Below are 22,950 nucleotides of genomic sequence, written 5' to 3'. Positions count from 1 at the left end.
CTTTTGTGTATATTGGTATATATTGTGGAGGACGTGAAGTTGTGTGGAGCAAGGAGGGTGGACCACTGTGGGAGCAGCGAGGAGGGGCTGCTCAGAGTGTGAGTGATGGTTGTGGTGTCACTCCGAAGGTTTGGAAGGAACAGCAAGATGGGGCTGTTTGGAGCATGAGTGGAGATTGTGATGCCGCTGTGAAGCATTTGGTGATGCAAGAGGCAAGGTGTCAGAGAGGCGCAGAAGTATTCATTTGTAGATAAGTGTCATTGGGAAAGGGTGTGAAAGGGAGGCAAAAGAGTGTACGTCAGAATTGAAAGAACATTTAGTAAGTATTGATAAGTTGAGCTAGGATGTATTATCATGGGACACACTACCATTATCCACCTGTGCAAAGCATTACCCCGGTATAAGGACAAAACCATTAAATGCCACACACAGTGGGTGCAGGACACGGCAGGCAAAATGTTTATGCCCTGGCTACAAGAAGGCACTCACCCAAAGGCAGTACTACAACACATGTGCACCTATCGACTAGCCATTCTGGAACTATGGAAAATGTATGGTGTAGAGGTAGAGAAACCAGCTGCAAAAGAATGGATGCTTAATCAGCATGTCGAAGGGGGCATAGCACCCATGGCTACTCCTCCGCCCCAGAGTAGCGATCCATCTTCGGAAGCAAAGGAATTATATCCATTATGAGCATTAAAAGCAGCTGTGGGGTATACTAATCTCACATATGCGGCCCCTGCTACAGTAGTGAAGACATTATAAGTGGAGGAAAAAGAACTAAGCAAAGACCAGTGTCCACACACGTGGAATATGACGAGTGCCACGAGGAGGTCCAGAGAGAAAGAAGTAGGCAGGGCAACAGAGATAAGACATGAATGAATGGGTAGGAGGGGAGGTAATGCTCAAGTTGGAAGGAAAGGAAAGGAAATGAACGATTTTAAAGAAAGAGAAAGGGAAGTTAGTGAAAGATAGGAGCAGGAAGAAGAGAAAAGAGAGAACAGGGAGAATGAAAGAAGGAATGAAGAAGAACGGTAGAAAGAATGGAAGCAAGAGACAGAAAGGGGGAGTAGAAACAAGAAGAAGAAAGCAAAAATGAGAAATAAAGAAGTGAGGAGAGGGAAAGAAAAAAGAAAATACAGGAAGAAAGGGAGCGACAACGAGATGTGGAAAGAAGTAGGGAAAGGTGACAAAAAGAAGTTGATGATATTATTAGGGGGCGTACATTCCCAGACAGAGAGAGAGAGAGACAGGAAACAAGTCCGAGAGAAAGAGAGAGGAGCTTAGAGAAGCGCTGCAAGGAAGTCGATGAGTCTTAAAAAAGCATACTCTTCCAGATGAAGGGGACAAAGGATATATATGAAGGAGGATTGACAATCTGTACCGGAGCAAGAGCCATGGCACCAGTAGCATAAAGGGGAGTATAGGAGGGTCCCCGTAAGACTGGGGAAGGAATTTATTGGTGTAGGTGATAAGCAGAACGTATAGGACGAGTCCCCTTGGGAGACTAGATTTTGAAGACAGAGAAGACGGTGAAAGTGATGATAGTGACAATACTATGTTAGAAGTTTAAGAGAGAGAGGAAAGCGGAGAGGAGGAGGCTGCACAAGCCCATTCTACAAGCATGGGGATAGGGAAAGAAATAGTGTGGTTAGATTTGGAAGAACTGGTGAGGAGGCTAGAGCGTGTTGAATATCCCAGACACCCGATGATGTGATCAACCAGTTTAGAGGAGAGAATGCTGTTCGTGAATAGACTGCAAAATGTACCAGGATGGAAGAGAATTCGAATTACAGGTGCAGTGGCAAATACAAAGAGTGTGTCTGGACTGGGACAGGACACTGGGTTTACACAATTCCCCTTATTGGAGAGAGGGAGGACTGCCACAATACATCTTGTGGCCACAAATGGCCAAAAATAGTTTCATTTATAAATTGCCATCACTTGCATCATGGGCGGGTAAATGGATCTATGAATTGGAGAGAATGACAGCTGGGATGACCTTAGCAGCAGGTGACATAAAAAGCCTGCTTGCTTCCATATTAGGGAAGCAATCAGACAACATTTGGAAGCGACCAGGATATCCTGGGGTGACTGCACGAAATACTAACCATGACGGAGCACCTTTTAATAATTTTCAAGTTGACATATGGAGAGCACCTAGGGTCTAGTAGTTAGATTCATCAGACATGAGTGCAATTATGACTCGTAAAATGAGAGCAGATGAAGATCCAATGGCTTATATTAAGGATATTCAAGAAAAATGGCAGTTAGAAACTAGAGAGCTGTGAAACAAAAATATAACTATTTTTTACATATTTTATGCCACAGACTTCCCAAAGAAGTACAAAGACAATTGCATGGGAATGGAAACAAAGCCATGGGCGGAGATACAACTGACGATTGTTCGTCATTGTCGGTTAAAACAAGAGAATCACAGAAAGAAAGTTGAAGACAGGAAGATTGAAGAAGCAAAGTTAGTTCAGAAGAAATTGTCTACATCTTCAGTGGAAGGAGCATTAATGACAAGTGCAGGAGAACAATTTATTTCAGGGACACATCAGGTACAGCTAGAAGCAAATGGAAACTTTGCAGGAAGGAGAGAGTATAATTATTTTCCACGAGGGCAAGGGTTTGCACCCAGAGGCAGAGGGTTTGGGTTTTAAGCTCCACAAGGAGCAGGGTTTAATGGGAGGCAACCTAGATTTGGAGCACACCCACAGCAATGTTCGACATGTGCGAAGATGCAACACATTTCACGCATATGCAGAAGTAGGGGAGGGATGCAACAGAACTGGAAAACTGCAGATCCAATAGGGGGGACAGCATACCCCTCACCATATAGCGTAGAACCACCCAAATATTTCCATAGGGCTTAATGGGAATGGGGAGGATGGTAGCAGCGGCCCCCACAAGCAGACTCGTACTGTGGTGGGCCGGTATGAACGGTGCCAGTGCCTTACCAGCACAGTTCATCCCGTGGCTGCCACACATGTAATGAGGCCCAATATCATTTACTGACAAGGGGATAATATGTTCTACCCCAGGGATCCATTTTGTGAATGCACAAGAATTCATAACAGCATTTTATGGTCATGAAGCACATAGAGGATTGCCATAAAACCCGGAAATATTCCTTTCTGGGGAACATATATTGTTCGCCTAGCTTCCAAAAACACATAACAGAGTATTGCAATTATCCACAGAGGTTTTTTTTCAGCCGGAAGCATCCACAGACATGGAGGAAGGGTAGCTAATTACAGTTGAGTTAGAAGCAGGAATAGTGAGGGAAGGCAGAGTAATTTTACACAGAGTTGATGAGGAGGGGGCAACCTGCAGAATGGAGATAGCTCTTGATGAAGGACATAGATTGACTGACTTAACACATGAAAGCTTGTTTACGTATGATGATTCAGATGCCAAAGTGATGCTTAATATAAGTCTTACATATCAGTTCAAAATTGAAAATAGGGAGATACCGCAGAGAATGTCACTAGTAAAGAAAGTGCTGTCCTTTCTCCAGGAAGATTTGGCATAACTACATTGTGGACCAGCAGTACATATGACATTGGTATTTTGACAGGAGTGAGGGAAGTCAAAATTAAATTGAAGCAATGAGCTATTTTACCACAAGTAAGTCAATATCCCATGTCATAGGAAGCTGACAAAGGTATCTATGAAACTATTGCTGCCTTAGTGCGACAAGGGATATTAGTGCCTTCAGAATCCCTATGTAACACGGCTGTGCATCCAGTGAAAAAAACGAAAGGGTGGTGATGGAGATTTATCCAGGACTTACACCCCTTGAATAATATTGTTAAGGCAGAGTTCCCATTGGTTTCAAACCCAGCAACAATATTATGTAACATCCCACCCAAAGCTAAATAATTTACAGTGTTTGATTTAAATAATTCTTTCTTTTCCATCCCCTTGCATGAAGAGCCACAATATTTGACCTTGTTCACTTACTGCAGATTTAAACTAAAGCATACTTGGTTACCCGAGAGGTCCTGTGAACCCCCCTTGGTCTTTAACTGAGTGCTGCAGATGGACTTGGGAAATGTAAAACGTGACAGCGCAGTAATTTAATATGTAGATCACATTTTAGTGTGCAGCAACATATAGGAGGAGTGCAGGAGAAACTCACTAAAGCTGATGACAGTATTGGCAGAGAAAGGGTATAAAGTTGACAAAGAGAAAATACAATATTTCCAGGAAGAAATCCTATGGTATCTGGTCATTGCATCTAATGCCATTCCATCAAATTTTTTCCATCTAAAAAATGTGCATCAAATGCATGTTTTGGAGGGGAGTAAAGGGTTTATTTTTATTCAGGAGGTTTTTAAAGAGTAAAAAACAGGGGTTTGGAGGCTCCCCCCCCCAGAAAAAGAAGAAAAATGCATTCGATGCAAATTGTTTAGATGGAAAAAATGTGCTGCAAATGTATTTAGATGCAAGGAATTTGATGCAATGACCATAAACCAAGTCCTATATATAGGCCAGCTAATATCAAAGGAAGGAAGGAAGATGACACCTGAAAGAGCAGAAGCAACCATGAAGTCATCCAAGCCACAGACAGTGAAAGGGTTACAGAAATTCCTAGGCCTTTGCAATTATTGCAGGGAATGGGTTTTTGACTACAGCACATATGTAAGGCTACTTTTAAAAGGACCGAAAGAGGATCAGAAGGATTACAGTGATATAGCCTTTGATGAATTGCAATTAGCACAGTTCCCACGCAGGGGGTCCCCATTTACAATGAATAATTATTTTTATTCTCCCATTCAAATGGAGTAGTGATGATGGCTGTCCCTGCACAGAAAACTACCATGGGACACAAACCATTAGCATTTTACAGTGGGATTTTAGATCCAGTCACGAGAGTCATTATACCTGCAAGCAAGCATTGGCAGCAGCAGCCTGTGCAATTGAGAAACCTGCCAGTATAACTATGGGCTGCACAGTTACATTATACATTGAGCATGCCGTATTTATCATACTTAAAAAGTCCATAAGTACATTGAGTACACAGAGAGCCTCTGGTTATGAAGTAATTATATGAAATCCATCGAATAAACTTGTCTGGTGCCGAGTGATTAATCCAGCCAGATTTATAGCATAACCAGTAAAGGAAGGAAATAACATGTATGATTGCACTAAATACACCGAATACCATGATGAAATACCACATGTCAAAGAAAATGACCTAGGAGGGAGGATAATTCTCTTCATTGACGGGTCATTGTCAATAGACAAGAGCACTGGTGAAAGGCACAGTGGCACATCAGTAGTGAAGACAAAACAGAATAGCAGATTTGAGACAGTGACAAGTGTGAGATTGCCGGCAAATTTCTCAGCACAAGTGGCACAATTGGTAGTGCTGATTTTGGCACTAGAAGTGCATGAAGAAGAAGCAGTTACTGTGTATTCCACCTATTGACATCAACAGTACATGCAGGACTGTCACGTTGGAAGAGATGGGGTTTCCTGCATGCAGACAGCAAACCAGTGCAGCATGCTCGACTATTGGACAGACTCATAAACGCACTCCAACTCCCATCAGCCATCACCATGGCGACGTGTGCAGCACACACCAGAGGTGCCGATTTGATTTCTCACGTCACGGAGGCCGCCGACCTTGCAGTAAAAAGAGCAGCATATTTTCCCGAAATCTTGGAAATTGCGACTGCACCGAACAAATACACACTTGCACGCAACATGGTGATGAAGGACGGTTTTAATAACGCTACCCATTGCACATTGCACAAATTACCGAACTACAGCGAAGGGCACCACCAGAAGAGCAGGAATTTTGTAAATGAGGGGGGTGCTCATTGTCCCCCACAGATGTTTGCGGAGGCAGGGCAGCACTGGGAAACCAGCCATGCCCCTAGGACTGCTTACATAGAACTAGACCAATTGCACTACTCAGCACAGGCATCAAGAGAGTGTCTTGTAGTACTGATTTCAGAGGACAGGCTTGTCCCAAATTTGGCAGAACACATATCTAATTATATTATAAATTGCTTAACATGCCATAAGTTCACTGCTCGGCATACTGTACGAACAGTGAGAGGAGCAATGCCCACCCTACTGGACCATTTCAGCATTTGCATATCAACTATGTAGATATGCTCCAAAGTGGTAACAGCTTCAGGTAGATGCTAGTGGTTGTACGTCCCTTTTCCCGATGGATGGAAGCAGGTCCATGCACACATCTATATGCCACATGTGCTGTGAAGTTCCTCGTACATGAGGTATTTCCAAGGTGGGGAGTGAGCGAGGTGCTACGGTCTGACAATGGAGAACACTAAATGAGGTGTTTGAGCACATCACTATTCTATTCAGTATAAAGTACAAACTCTTATCAGCTTATCACCCACAAGCAAACAGCCTTTGCTAGTGCCTCAACGGCCTCCTTAAGGAGCAAACTGCCAAACTAAAAGGGACACTGTAAAAAGGTTGGCTCCATTGCATTATGTAATCATCCCAACTCTGACCATCACTTAACTCCACCTGAGTTAGAGATGGGACGCCAAATGCATACACCTCTTGCTCCTCCCATTCGAGCTCAAACCGATGCAGAGAATGCTGCAACTGTGTTAGGGAAAGAAATGCACAATTTGACAGCTATGATGGAATCTCTTAAATGTATGTCTCTACAGGTATGAGCACAACACGGGGGTTCACAGAGGACTGAGGAAGCAAATTAACAAACTGATCCAGATATCGTGTTGAGACCATTGGCATTGTTTGCAGGTGACAAGGTTCTATGCAGGAACTTTATACGACAGTGACACAAGACCCGCTTCAAGGGACTGTTCGCAGTGCAGGTGATTGCACAGTCCACAGTACAGGTTCAAGGAAGGCGTGTCTGGTTGCACTTCAGTGATGTCAAACACTACGAAGGAGAGACCCCTCTGTCGTGAACATTGATTACAATATTGAAGAAGATGTAAGAAGAGTCCAAACGAAGTTGAGGACGAAAGCCAACCAGCAACAAAAAGAATAAAAGACACATCAGTTTTTATATAGATGCACAGGTGAGTTAGTTCAATAACCTTTGACAACGCTTCCCTAAAACAAAGCGTGATACTACTACAATAAAAGGAAAATAACAGATGCACTTGAATTTTCTTGGTCTTGTCCTTTTATATGAACACTTATCCCATTTTAGGGGCCTGGAACATATGCATCACCCTATTAACATTCAACCTAAAAACATATATAGTGTTGGAAAGGAATTTTCTTTCAATATTGACAAGGTTTTTCCTGTGAACACTTGTTTTCTAAGAATACAAACAAAGCGCTTCTCTTAATTACAAGAATGCATATGTTGAATAATATGAGATATTCTCTTTTAGCACCTAGAAGAGAATTTATTTGCAGGGATTTGCAGAAATTAGATACCCAAGCAATAATGATAATAGCAATGTTTTTTACATTTCGTAGTCTTCATATAATTATTTTTATCACAGCAAGAGAAATGATAATTTATAATAATGCTAGACTGGTAAACATGAATATAAGTACTGTAACAATGATAAATGAAATGGCAACAGAACAATTGCTTGTAGTAAACACACAGATGAGGAGACTAAAAAGATAATATTGCTGATTCTGCTCTTGTCACTAATAATTTGTAGTACCAGCACATGAGCAAAATAGAGATCGAGACATCTGATGAGAGCTGTAGTGTGTGCTCTGTCATTCCCTACACCGTGAGCACTTCCAGGACATTTGTGGCCACAGAAATACCTGCACTTAGTGCACACTCCCTAATGCATTTAGCACTTTGCACAAGTAGGGGGCAATTCCAAGGAAGGTGGGCCACCTTGCAATAGATGACAAAAAAGATTTTTCCTTATGAGGATAGCTACATAAAACAAAAAGCTATGGTGGATGATCCTGGAAGAAAAAATAAGGTGATGCAGTACACATTAGAAGACCCAAATAGAGGAGAGGTTAAAATAATGGACCATAAGTTATTAGAATGCATAAAATGCTGCAGGGAAAGAGATACCTGGGTGCTGAGAAAAACCCCAGTTAGTCATATACAGGAAGGTATTTACCTCAGAAGGTTGGGCCGAAGGGATGATGGGGTGCAAAAGAATGGACTGAATATTCCAAATTGCTCACATGGGTAGATGATGAAGCAGGACCCCTACCCATAATACCCTTTTGAAGAATGCCACATTATGTTTCAGGAATGCTGGCCCAGTGAAAGTAGGGGAAAACAAAGGGTGCAAACACATTTTTGATGTGCCAGGCATGAAAATAGGCACTGCCGTATTAATGGACCACTATTGGCCTCTCTTTCCTCTCTTTCAAGGGTTTATTTGCAGCTCCCTCCATACTGGGGAGGCTTGTGCTCCCTGGTGGTAATAGGTACACCAGTCTTGGTAGCATCCCAGAGTGAAGTACAGATTGGCGATTTCCCCAAAATGAAAACACACATAAGACATGTCCCTCACACTTGTATGCATGAAGAGGAACAACTAGGAACAACTAAAACTCAATGAAGATGGAAAATGTGTATGACGCCATGCCAGATGAGCATAAATGGTTCGGCAGAACTTGGATGTTCTTTACATCCCTCTTTACTTCCGGGTTACAAGCCAACACATATGCAAAATGGCACCGAATAACCCACAGGGAGCAGTTGCAGACAATAATCACAACAGTAAGAGGCTTTAATGCAATAAGAGAAGGTATGGATACCCAAAAAGTCTTATCTGGGAAAGAGCAGAAGGAAGACAGTGATGGAGGACTCAACCAGAGTGGGGACTGTTAAGAGGCAGATTAATATGTCATCCATAGCTTCTGCCCCTCCCCCATCTCAATATTGCACAGGTGAGAAACGTTACTTACTAAGACAAATGTACTGCTATAATCCCAGACAGGTACAGCAGGATATGGACACAATCTGAGCTAAAAATTGCAAGAGTAATAAAACTAATGTTGCAAAAATACATGTGAATGCATTCCACATGAAGCAAATGTGCACTGAACATGAAGAACACGTACATCAGGTACATTGAGTAATATATGCATTTATACATAAAGAATATTAAGATAGCATCCATAAGACATCCATGAAACATGAAGAATACTAACATAAGCAATGTATAATCTGAATGCAACATGAACAACACGCAAATATAGCTCACTAATATAGAAATGCAACAATGATTAAATGAACGTTCTTAAGACTTCACAAGAACACAAAATGCTTGAACCACAGAAATACAGGCCTGTGCAGGGCTCAGATACGATCTGGCAATGACAGTCAAGATTGCTGTGAATTAAGGGAGGGTCAGAACGTGAAAGCACGAGATAGCAATTCCCAGGACGCAAGAAGGATACTCCCAGATAAATTAAAGTCTTAAAAGAGAACAAGGTGCAGGTAATCCAGGTGCAGGACAACTATAAGCCAAAGGACTTCATGAAGAATAACTTCAGAGTGTCCCCAGTGGCAAGAGAAAACATAACACTTGCATCAATATTAGCTAAAATCCCAAAAAATGCAGGGTGGAATAATTCCAAACATTGTCTCATCACGCGTGATCCATAATTGAAAAAAAAACTGTCTATTCATTAGCAACAAACACAGATAGGACACCTGCCTTACTACTTAAACCTACACTCAGACATGAGATACCACACAAGGCCAAATACCAAGAGATCATCCTGGCTCATGGCCTAGAAATGAGGGATGGTATCTTCTTTAATTGAAAGGAAAGCAGGTCATGGACTTGTCTCCGCCTACTTGTGCATGGCTCATGTCTTGACGACCTGTCAGTTGTCCAAGGTTGGTTAGTAAGAATCCAACCAATGAAAACCTCCCAATGTTATGCCACCCATGAAGGACAGTGCCAGCCATTTATATATTGCAGAAATAATGTCTTGAGGTGGCATTATCAATCAAGTAAGTCACGCTGTAGGCAATGCTGAGGCAGGAGGCTTGAAGTACAAAAGAAAACATCTTTATTGAGTAAAGTTTAAGATAAAGGAAGTAAATAGGAGAGCTCTGGTATTAGCATTCACCCAGCTTGGCTCTCTCCTGACCTGTCCCTTACAACTTACTCCCCTGGAACCTCCATGTATCTCAGATTCCATTGGGTTCCATTACTCAAGTTCATTCAAATGCATGAGGACAGTCACTGTAGTAAATGGTGTGCATACTACACATCTCCCTTCCTTTGACATTTCAAAAACAAAACAGCTGAAAAAAAACACGAAACCAGTCACAACTCAAACACGCATGACAACAATCTCATCCATTCAAGGCATAATGTGAAACTTATATCAGCTAACTCAGAACTCTTAGCTACTCTCTGAACCATCATCAACATAACTAAACACCTTCCGCCCTATTCTGCCACACTGTGGACCATGAGTCTGCCACACCCAAGCACATACCGGCTATAATGCAAACTTTACAACATGCTGAGCCTTCACATGAACTTGATCTCCTTTTACTTGGACCTGCCACATCCAAGTCATGGGACTGCCACTCCCAAGCACTAACTTTACGTCTGAGCCTGTTGTACTTGACTAAAACACACTAACATTCTCAACAACTGTCCCAATACACGTAAAGATGTCACAGCTCGCTTAGCATGAGCAACAACCAGAGAATCATTACACATCCCTCTCTTTAGAGTACACATAAAAGCATGGAAAAGATAGACCAGATCACTCACCAGAAAAAGTAACACATTCACCACAAGTGCATGCAAAGAAGCAGCACAGAATAACACACCAACAATGGAGGAACACGGTAAATCCATGCTGGTGGGTGTGGTGGAATTAACAAAGAATTGTTGTGCACAATATAATCTTTCTTGTACTGAAAGTACTAATTGACGCCTCATTATACTGACAATTTTCAACTGTATGTAAAGATGTGCACACCTAAGATACATCAAGTACAACCTTTCTACACCGTAAGTGCCAGAAACATAGTTCACAAACTGACCCCTGCACATACGTGTCAGAAGTTCCACTCTGTACCCACACCAGCTCACCCCACCGTTCAATTCAATTAGGTGTGATGTGATTTTAAACAGAGCACTGTTGGGTTAGCTACTCCCTGTAATGTGCCTGCATGCATGTCTCACTCTAATGTTTCTTATCCTACGTACTAATTATAATATTCTCATATTTAATGTTAGGTTTTAATATGTCTAGGGCACACCAAGAAGTGATGAATTGCTCTATACATAACCATATTTGTCTCCAGGAGCACATTCCATCTGTATTCCTGGATGCTCACAAGGCCTAGTAGGTCCGTTCTTTATCCTCCAGTGTAGAATTTGTTTTCATTCCCATGTACCCCCCACCACCCCTGTTGCCCTATGGGTGCTTTGAAACACAATTCACTTGCTGCATAGGTGCCTAGCAATTGCACAATAAATAAAATAAGAAAACCTATATGCTCATTAACCATATGTAACCAGCCCAAAATGAACAGTCGCAAATGTCAATTTGATCTCGGACACATTCCATCTTATTTTGTCTTCATTTTCCACTTCTCCAAATATCTCTTTTCATTAAAATTGTGGGCACCACACCTGTCCAGCGCATGAGCCCCTTTATACCCTTCACGCAATGTCACATTCACAGCATGCACCATTAACGTGCATTCACCATTCACCTTCTAATAATTCATATACCTGAATATGGAATGAAGCGTGGCACTGGCACAGTGGTGGTGGTATAACACAGCTCCACCCATAAACCAGACCTACAATATCAACATCCCATTCTGGAATAAAACGTTTTCCTAAATCTTGTGAATGTAACTTCCACTATAGTAAATGGCAACATCATTTTTAAACTCAGTTATAAAATGCATGAACTCTTTCTTAATAATAAATAAATGGTAAAACATAATTATTGCACATGAGCGCAAGGGGACCACTCCGGTGGTGATAGTGCGTGGTACAAATATCCTTTAACATGACCATGAACACATTAGAACACATTTCATTGCTGCTGTTAATTATGCGCTTCTGTCCAGGCATTTTCGGCTCCACGCTGCAGGACCACCCCATATCTTGGCCTTGGTCCTTTTTTTTGAGGGACTTATTAATGGCTCTAATGGATGGCTTTCACCATGGCATCGCAACAGCAGGCATCAGTGGCATCTTAATTACAGCTTGAGCAACACCTGATGAACTCCTCCCCTGGACTCTGGACTGGACTGCATCAGGCAGTGTTTTTTATCTTCCTCCTCACCTGTGAGCTCTTTAATCCTCTCCAGCAAATTGAAGTGTCTCCATAACTCAGGTAAGTCCCGCGGTAGGTAATTATGAGGCACAAGGCTTGAAGTATAAAAGGAAACTTCTTTAGTAAGTTACAGTTCAAGAAAAAGGTAGTAAATAGGAGAGCTCTAGTATTAGCAGTCACCCAGCTTGGCTCTCTCCTGCCTAGTTCCTTCCAACTCACTCCCCTGGAACCTCCATGTATCGCAGATTCCATTGGGCTCCATTACAGAAGTGCATTACAATGTGTATGGGGACAGTCACTGTAGTAAATGGTGTGCACAGCACATGTCTTTTTACCTTTATCAATTTAGAGGTGGTCGCAGGAGGAGTCATCAGACAAGTGTTACCCAATTAGAAATGTAACCCCCATAGAATCTATATGTAATCACCACTATTAACCAATCCCTGTTCTCTGTAGGTTTTGGTAACTAAGATTACAGTATGATGCCAGTTATGACAAAAGTTGAATATATAAACCATTGTTCTTTATGTAACAGCGAGAACACCATGAATGCAATGCTTGTATGCTGTCCCTGCTTTACTTTGATGATAATAAAGCTGGGGTTCCCCTTGCACTTTGTATATTTCCATTATTGAGTCCGGTTTGAGCTGGCGTCAGAACCTCTATGTAATTTGGGACTTTCCAGGCCACCCTAACAAGAGCCTTAAACAAAAAAGATGCAGTCAACAAACTGGCACAGGGGTCTCCTAAATTCATAATCAAAATGTGTGCAGCATCAACAGTTCTGGTGTTCCGTTTTTTCCATAGGGTCTTCAAGGTAATATTCCTCGCATTTTTATACAGTGGCCGGAAAAAGACAACATGCAGTCCACTTTCCTTTACCTGATTGTTTAGGCATAACATCAATGTATCCCTCTTATTCCATTTACGCAGTTGGGTAACTATCGGGAGCATTCCTATACTGAAGCGAGTTCAGAAAAACCTATACTGATCCTACAGCACCCACTCCAAATAAGCTGCCGGTTTATCCCAGGGGGCATGCTGGACTCCAAATAACCTGCCGGTCTATCCCAAGGGGCATGCTGGAGGTAGTACTGAGCCATTCATTCCCCTTGATTTTTCCTCTCTCTGTCAGCAGTCAGACCATCAATTGTCACATTTCTGACCATGGTTGAAGAGTCACTAGTGATGCTGCCTACCTCGGTAAAAAAGCTAGACAGATGAGGGTTATAGAAAACAGGTCTAACGTAAGATGACCAAGGAATATCCGTAATAATGAAATTCTCCAACAGATATCTAATTAATCATTTTGTTCAGCCTGCCTCATCATAGTTGTGTCCACATCACCAGTGGTTCTGTAGCTATTAGGTCATAGATATAGTTCAAAGCTACTTTATGGGTAGAGTAGGTAGGGGTTTGTAATGATACAGATACATACGTCATTAATACCTTCTGCACCAGCCCTGCTCCAATATCACATGGGCAAGAAATGTGATAAACTGAGACAGCCATACCATCCCATAAATCTAGGGGTAGTCGACAGTAGGAGTTAAACTGAGCTCCATGAAAAATATGCTTAACCAAAGTGAATATTGCAGTATAAATAGTGAAACATAGTAGAAAAGAAACAGGAGGTTCCTGTGTACTAAGACATGTACTCACTATAACGATGGGGCAGGTAAATTATAGGTAGATAAAATGCTGAATACACGGGCAGGGAAATCATCATATGGCAGACATACAGGATGAATAGGTGCGAATATAGGTCACTAATATGGACACAGGAAGACAGAAGTTCAGCCATTTTCCTAGGGCAGAGGCCTCAGCAGGTCTCAGAATTAGTAAAGTCTCAGAACTCAAGATGCTTAATTTATGAAAACACATGTACTGAAGAAACTTGTGCAGAGCCCAAGTGTAGCACATGGCCAGAGGCAAGGTCAGGAACAAGGAAGGGAGTAATGAATGAATGGAATGCAGGCACGAGATAACAGTTCCCAGAACAGGAAGCAGTAAACTCCAGAGTTAATTTTAATAAGAGCACAGGTTTAATAAGAGCACAGGTGCACGAGATCAGCAAGCCAATGGACTTTATAAAAAGTAACTAACTGCCTATGTGGCCACCAATAACACAACATGCATTTTAGAATTAGCTAAAACCTCAATAAATAGAAGGAAATCCACTTTCAAACATAGAACCTTAAAACTTGATCCAGATAGGGAAAGCACTGGCTATTTATTATGAGCCAAACACAGATAGGACACCTGCAGGACTCACTTAGCATGCACACAGGCACAAGGCAGTGCACAAGGCCAAGTTTAAAGGATATGGAAGGCCTAATTGCCTCGGGAATATTAGGAGCATTCTTTAATTAAAAGTATGGCAGCCCATGCAAGTATATTACCCCACTTATGTCACGCTTATACCTTGATACCATGTCAGGGTGTCCAAGGTTGGTAAGCTAGATGCCATCCAATGAGAAGTCGCCTTGCCATACTGGTGCATTTTGTACCAATTCTAGGCACATTGGGGGTCTATTCACTTAGTACTTCTGCTAGGGAATTGCAGAGGTTAGGTGCTAATAACCCAACCCTGGGACACTCTATTCTGAACAGAAGAATTGTCAGTCCATTCTCCATTTGGGCCATACCTTACTCTGGCAAGGTTAGTCATATGTAACTCCATAATTATCTTCAGCAGCATATTTATTTACTTATTTTATTTATTGAGCATTTCTATGGCGCCTATACATCAACAGGTGTTTTCAGTCACCACATGACAAGGGGGAGGGGCACAGAGGAGAAAATAACATTAACGGTCCTACTAGGCCTTGTGATATTCGGATCATGCAAGTGCAATAACAGGAAGTGCAGGGAGAGGGGAAGGGGAGAAGTGGAAGGGGGAGAGGACCAGGGGTCTGGGCAAGTCCTAAGGTAGACCCAGTAGGGCAAGTGCTCAGGCAAAAGGAATAGGAGTAAACTAGTGCGATGGAGGGTGGGTGGACCAGACTCAGTAGGCTGGTCGGGGAAGGGAGCCCAAGGGCAAGTGCTGGTAAGGGCAAGGGGGAGACTGGTCGAAGGAGGGCCTGCCCCAATAAGGCTCATGAGGGATACAGGCCACCAGACATAGAGGCAGGTGGAACTAGCAGGGGAAGGGGAGGGGGAAGGAGGAGAAGAAAAGGAAGGTCTTGAGAAGCTTCTGGAATTTAAAGAGATCCGGCTCAAGACAGAGAGGGGACAGGAAGGCCATTCCAGAGGGAGGCTCCTGCCGAAGAGAGAGAGATCTTCCCTGCACTCTCTGCTTAGCGAAGCATCTGACCTGCAGATAGTTTGAGCTAGAAGACCAAACAATTCTAGCAGGGAGGTATTTAGGGAGCAAGAGCTTGATGCAGTGTGGTCCCAGGCCCCAGAAAGCCTTGTGGATGATGCAGATGGTCTGTCTTGAATTTAATCGCTGCAGCCATAGCGAGCGAGTGGAGAGATTATAGGGCTGGAGAGAGGCGGTCCATGGGCTTGAGGCCAAGGATAAGTCTTGCAGTCTTATCAGAATAAGACTGCAAGACTTATCCTTGACCTCAAGCCCTAGTTGAAGAGGGCGGAGGGAGGAAAGAGGCATATTAAGGAGGAGGCTGTTGTAGTAGTCAAGCCTAGAGAGAACCAGAGCTCTGGGGACATTGGGTTTCTTGGGGAATGTGAAGAAAGGGAGAATGCCTCTGAGGAGGTGAAGCTGAAAGTGAGATTTCTTGACAAGTTCAGCAATGTGAGGTGATAAGGAGAGAGAGGAGTCAAATATGACATCCAGGTTTTTTTCCTCACAAGAGGGTGGGGGCGGGGGACCCAAGGAGGGCAGCCAGAAAGTAGGGGAGAAGGAGAGGGCAGGAGTTCCAATAAGAAGGATCTCAGTCTTACTGGCATTAAAGCAGAGATTGTTAGAAGCACACCATGTCTGAATAGCATCCAGACAGTCAGGAATAAGAGAGGAAGGAGAGGAGGAAGAGGAGGGAGGCTTAAAGGAGAGCTGAGTGCTGTCATCATAGTATTGAGAAGAGAAGGTGGAAATCAGGTGGGTGAGAGAGGCAAGGTAAATGTTGAAGACATGGCGAGAGGATAGAGCCCTGAGGGACGCCGCAGGTCAAGAGTGAGATAGAGGACAGAAACAGACCCAGTTGAACTTGGAAGGGCCTATTCGAGATGCAGGAGGTCAACCAGTCCAGTGCCTAGTCATTGATGCCTAGGGTGACATAGCCGATTTATGAGGGTGGAATGATTGACTGTGTAAAAGGTGGTGAACAGATCGAGGAGGATGAGAAGGAGGATGAGAACAGAAGGAGAGATGGAATCATGGTTTGAGATCATGCCATTACAAGTGTTCAGGGGAGCAGTTTCCGTGCCTCTTGCTGCTCTGAAGCCAGACTAGTGGTTGTGCAGACAGCAAACAGATTCAGTATGATGGATTAATTGGGAGATGACCAGCTTCTCCAAGAGTTTGCCCAAGAAAGGGGTGGGGAAGATAAGGTGGTAGTTAGCACCGCAGACTGCTTTTTTCATGAAGATTGAGGAAGTGAGGAAAGCACTAAGTGGGTGGAAGTTGGGTATGGCCCTGGGGGGGAACTGTATACCAACTGACTTCTTTAAATGTGAAACTGATCATTCAGTGGCCACAAAACTAAAGTCTATGCAGTTTTCATGGACTTATTAACAAAAGTTGATTGGGTTAATCTGTCATTACTTTCGGTTATACTAAGGAAATTGGGTATTCCAGATAGCCAGATCAAACGAGTGTCAGTAGATGCTTTTTCCGCCTCCTTCATTCCCCCCACTCCTGCCATCGACTCCCACGCTGACTCTTCCCTTGATAAACTTTACCTCTCCATCTCCAACACTATTGACATCCTTGCCCCTGCCATGACGATCCACATGAAGCCCGCCTCCAAGTGCAATAGCTGGTATGATTCCGACCAAGCCTCGCTTAAACGCAAGTGCAAAGTCGCTGGACAAAAATGGTTGGCTTCTAGCACATCCTCTGACAAACTGGCCTGTCGCCTGCTCCAAAGGCAATACAGCCTCTCCATCTGCTCCAAGAAACTGGCCCATATCCAAGGCCACATCTCTGGGGCCACAAACAACACGGCTGAACACGGCTAAACTTTTCAAAATCACCAAAGATATTTTTCCCAGTTCCATCTCAGGCTTGAATATGCGGGCCTTGTGATCACTTTGTGATTGTTATTAATAATAATGATAATAATAATACTACTAATAATAATACCAGTAGGAGTACTAGTACTACTGCAAACAGCATTACTATCCCTACAGTTAAAGCACTCCTTCTACCAATAGTGATAGTAGCGCCATTACACATAGTATTGCTATTTTTGCTACTGGTAGCAGCAGTATTTGCGCTTCTAGAAGCACTGCTTGTTATAGTGCTAGCAAAACTATCACTTCTACAACTCCCAAAGGTAGCAATATTACTACTAGCATTAGTCGCATAACGAGAATCAGTGGTAGTGTCTGTAGTTGTAGTAGAGAAATTAGCAGCAGCAGTGCCGGTAGGACTAGTAACAATTGCATGACTTGGACTAGTGGTGGTACTTTCAAATAAGACATTTGGCCCGTTACAACCCCGGCGGTAGCCGTGCCGGTAAAAACGGCAGGCTGCCCCTGGAGTTGTGTTTTTTTCCGCTGCCTGACCTTGGGGTCACCGGGGCATTACAGCCCCGGCGTTCCGTGAAGCCAGGCGCTGGAAAATGTTACTCCCCATTCCCGTTTGAGTCCCATAGGGCTCAATGGGAATGGGGAGGACGGAACCACCGGCACCGTGTGCAACAGTGCCAGTGCTTCCGTCAAAGTCTGTGGGCGGGTGCAGCTCTGCCCGCCAGGTCTGACCTGGCGGGCAGGACGGCAGCTGCCGAAAGAACTTGGAGTGTGCCGGTCCGGTAACAACGGTGCCGGTAGCTTACCAGCACCGTTGTTACCGGACTGGCACACTCGTAATGAGGCCCAATGTGTTAGATGACAAGGCTTACCATGTAGGCATATATCAGATGCTAGAAAGGGAAAAGAATGCGAGTGTTATTTTGAGGGTCAGGGTCACATTGCTGCTGGTCTTGTAGTAAAGGATTGCCATGCAAAAAGGTAAGGCTATGCGTGGGCGGGGGGGGGGCATGAGCACCAGGTGTAGGAGCGGGTGGCTGTTCAGAAAGGGAAACGTACCCTTTCACTTTGCATGGCCGCTACTGTAATTTTTTTACATACTGCACTTGCGCCCCCTCCTCCAAAGTCACTTCCAGTTTCCGAGTTTCAAAGCAGGTGACGGGGAGGACGCTCAGGACAGCCTGAGGGAAAACAATGCACAGAGGAAAGGTGAAACTGACACAGACAGGACCACTTTCGCTGGGAATGGTAAGGAACAACGTGTTCTTTTTGTACAAACTCTATGCCCCATTTAAAACACTATAATATTTAAGAATAAAAGACATAGGGAGTTACATTTAAAAAGTTGGGGTAACAGCTAAGAAAAAAGAGTAGTAGTGGATGAAGAGTTGAGGAAATGTCAGAGGAGAAATATTGAGGCAAGGAGTTTGAGTTGTTCTGTAGAGCGGAGGTCGGCAACCTGCAGCCCTTGAGGTGTTTGCACTAGGACTCCCATTGTCACTCACCATGCAACATGCTGGCAACGGCTAATGGGAGTTGTGCAAACACTTGTGTATGGGCGCCATGCAAATGCACAATAAATAAATAGTACAGAACATCTGGGGGGCCAAATGTCGCAGACCGCTGATGTAGAGGGATCACTTCCCATTAACTATGACATTATTAGCCAAGTCTTCCCATTGGATAAAACTTTGGACCATCAGGCATGGTAAGCTTGTTCTTTTTTTATTAATCATTTGCAAGACCCTTAATACCAGAGACAAGTCTCGAATCGGGGGACCGAATTCGAACCTGTGTTGCTCTGCTTGTCGTGATTTCAAGACAAACAAGTTGCCCCTGAACTATCCACCTGGCCTGCTAGGAATTATCGAGACATTACAAGTCCCGGCGGACCGGGAGCTAGGTGCCGGTAAAATGTTGTTCCCCATTCCCGTGGAGTCCCATAGGTCCCATAGGTCTTCTCCCCTAGGACTCCACGGGGATGGGCACACAGAAGCACTGGCACGGTTGTACACAGTGACAGTGCTTCCGTGACAGGTCTGCCTACCGTGGCTGCTCTGCCCAGCAGGGTCAGACCTGTCGAGCACAGTGGCTATGGCTGGCAGACCTTTAATTTGCCAATTCGGAAACAAGGGTGCTGGTGAGCTTACCGGCACCCTTGTTTCCGGACCGGTAGGGTCGTAAGGAGACCCAATGTCCATTAACATATTTCTTCTTACTTTCACACTGAATGGCGGGGCGGGGCAAAGATGTCCACATCATTGTTCTCAGCCTACTAGTATACCCAACTATGCCTAGAGCTGGTGTGGAAGAATGTATTGGATCTCTATACATTCTGTGACTTCCTACCAGGCAATGAGAAAAAAGTTACTAGGACGCTCAACCTATTGGTGCCTCTTCCCTTACCGACTGACAGCGAAAGTAATCATCATTTTAATAGCCATTTCTAGGACATGATTATGGTAGCCATGCTTGTTTGACAGTAGGAAGCGGGAAGGCTCACGGGGCATTGCGATTAGTAGCAGCAGGACCTAAACGATGCAGTATAGAATGATTTATAGCATGTGAGCAGGTGGAACTAGTACATGTTAATGAGGGATGATAAATGTGACCAAATGAAGTGAGGATGTGTAAGTGGCGGGGGTGGGGAGGCAGTCTTGTCCCTAGATGAAACAAGTTCATGCAAGGTCGTGAGCACACTGACATGGCTGATGTCTACTTCAAAACAACTAAAAGGCGACTGCTTTTTGGGGGTACAATTTGACAGACGGGGATACACCGGTGGGTACTCTCCTTGCATTGCAATGAAAATAAACAGACTCTGTTCCTGTTGCAAAACTTGAATCACAGAGTGGAGTTTGTTTGCTTCAAGACTTTGGATGGCAAGTCCCAGCTGAGACAAAAACAAGATTGTGGACAGCTCCTCTCTGAACTCTTGGTGCCAATCCGAGAGGTAAGCACTGCCAGTAAACCGAGTCAAACGCCTTGATCGCATCCAAAGAGACTACCGGCGATGTCTGGAAGGTTTCAAATCATTCATAACCACTGGCACAGCTCTGGGAAACCCTCCAGATCACTGTTTTTCAGCCTGTCAAGCCACTACAGGAGGTGAAAGACCATATGCAAATCAGGCTTTGTCCCACTCCAAAAGGGGCAGTCCAGCCCAAACTGCTAGGTCACATCCCTTCTGCATGAGATCACAAGCTTCCCCAGACATGTTCCAGCCTTAGTGGGTTTCATGAGTGAGGAATAGCATAGGTCTCTAGGCCCAGCAGGATTTTCTAGGGGTGATGTCGTGGACCTGCTGCTTGCATTTTACAATAAAAAGCCCTGCAATTACTGTCACCTGTAAAACACTCTTCTTCTCTATCTCCCATCTAAGAACAGAAACGGGGTGTTACTTACCAAATATACAAAACAAAGAAATAGCAATCAAATTGGAGCGAGGAGTAAAACAGGGTTGCCCTTTGCCTCCAGCTCTCTTTATCGGCTTTCTTGGGTATTTCCAAAACTCCGAAGAATCTGTGAGATATTTCCCACCAAAAATAGGCGATCACTTAATATCTCAAATTCTCTATGCGGACGATCTAATCTTGTTAGATCAAACCCAAATTGGTCTCCAGCCCCAGTTATCCAATCTGGCCAAATATACCAAAGAAAACAATCTGGAAATCAATATAGCCAAGACAAAAGTCTTAATTCTCGACAAAAAACTGAACAAGAAAAAAGGAAAAAAACCTTTGGTCACTCAACATCACAAAAGTAGAAGTAGTTCCGCACTTCAAATACCTGGGAATAATAGTGGACACAACAAGCAACGAAAAGACGATGCAACAGACATTTTGGAACAAAACAAAAACGCTAACCACCCAAACCAGACTGGTTGCCAAAAAATATGGAAAATTTTCCCTAGCACCAACAATACAGTTTTACAAATCCAAAGTGGTGCCCTCCCTGATATACGGAATGGACACTTGCCTTAACATTCCAGCCTCTCTCTGGACAAAGTTAGAGGGTTACTTATGGAAATCAGTGCTGGGACTTCCCAAGTCAACCTCAATAGCAGTTATCAGGCGTGAACTCGGTCTCCTGTCTCTGACAGCGTCAGTCGAACAAAGCCAAATGCAGCTCCTGAGGAAAATTATAACTCCATATACCCTGGCGGTATACAAGATCATCTGTCTTGAACTCCAAAACAGTCGCTGCAAAGCATTAAACACTTGGGAACGCAACTTGAACAGAAAATTGAAAGACCTGGCTTGCACACAAGAAGATCTGCTCACTAACCCCGAAAGAGTAAAGACAAAAATGGGACTCCAAGACTGGATCACAACGTGTGACAAAGCCATAGCAAATCGATTATTGACCCACTTACCCTCATCCACAAACAAACTGAAAGTTCCACTGGCTTATTGCTCTAAATTCCCGGACAAATCACTGCAGAAAACATTCATGAGAATAGGCTTGAACCTATTACCAATGCAAGAAATCTGTGCCATCCGAGCACTTACAACTTCAGACAAATGCAGACTCTGTAACGACGAGTCTGAACAGGAGACCATAAAACATCTATTAATGAAATGCCAAAAAAAGCCATGTCTGGGTCGCCTTCCTAACCCCGCTTTTTGGAGACGCTGCAATTAGGGGAGAGGAAACCTGGTGGTGGTGCTTGATAGCAGGGGAGAAAACCAGATATACCATAGCGACGGTCAAAATCCTTGATGCAGCAATTAAAACTATTGCAGCTCTACCGACGCTCGATCAAAAGGCTGATCTTCATCGGACTGATCAAGAAAATTTAATAATCGAACAGGGTCCACTTCCTTGAGCAGGATACTCAGCTTTCGCTACCCTGCTAGTTACTCCTATTAAAATCTTTCCTCAAACTTACAAAACTTTCTTGACAGCTAAGACACGCCGTCCCAAAGACGGTACTATGTAAAACGAGGCAATTTCATTACAGTTTCTTTACTAGTCTCTCTACTACAGTTTCTTTCTTCCTTGACTTCTTTTCTTCTACCTATCTTCTCATCCACGCTCTGCCACAAAGAACCTTGTAAAAATCTTATTAGATTATACACAAGTAATAAAAATTAAAAAAATATGCAAAACAGAAAGGTGATGCCTGGAATGTTTCAAATCATTCATAACCACTGGCACAGCTCTGGCAACCCTCGAGACCATTGTTTTTCTGGTTGGACTTGTGTTGATCAGTTGCTGTTTCCAGTCTGTGGCCAGACACTTGGCAGGTACTGGATGTCTGTTCTCTGGGGTTTAGGCTCCTTTGAGATACTCTGGGCCTCATTATAAGTTTGCCGTCTGGTAACAACAGTGCCGGTAAGTTACCGACACCGTTGTTACCGCACTGGAAAACTACGAGTTCTGCAGGCGGGCGCAGCACCCACCCGCAGATACTGACGGTAGCACCGGCACCATTCAGAATGGTGCCGGTGCTACCATCCTCCCATTCCCATTGAGTTTGTTTGTTTGTTTGTTTGTTTGTTTGTTTATTCACTTATTACGCGCTTCAGACCCGGAGGTAATAGGGCGCGACAGTATGAA

The 22,950-nt window shown here is 43.7% G+C and overlaps 1 protein-coding gene across 2 annotated transcripts in view; it reads right to left on the bottom strand.

Annotated features, from left to right (window-relative positions):
* GRAP (GRB2 related adaptor protein) overlaps nt 1–22,950 on the bottom strand; it is a 716,059-nt gene that overhangs the window by 328,433 nt on the left and 364,676 nt on the right. The window lies entirely within an intron of this gene.

Source organism: Ambystoma mexicanum, chromosome 2p, assembly GCF_040938575.1.
Source record: "Ambystoma mexicanum isolate Mex_15411 chromosome 2p, UKY_AmexF1_1, whole genome shotgun sequence".
NCBI classification, from domain to species: Eukaryota; Metazoa; Chordata; class Amphibia; order Caudata; family Ambystomatidae; genus Ambystoma; species Ambystoma mexicanum.
The sequence above is the reverse complement of the archived record's forward strand: the minus strand, read 5'-3'. Positions and strand labels throughout refer to the sequence as shown.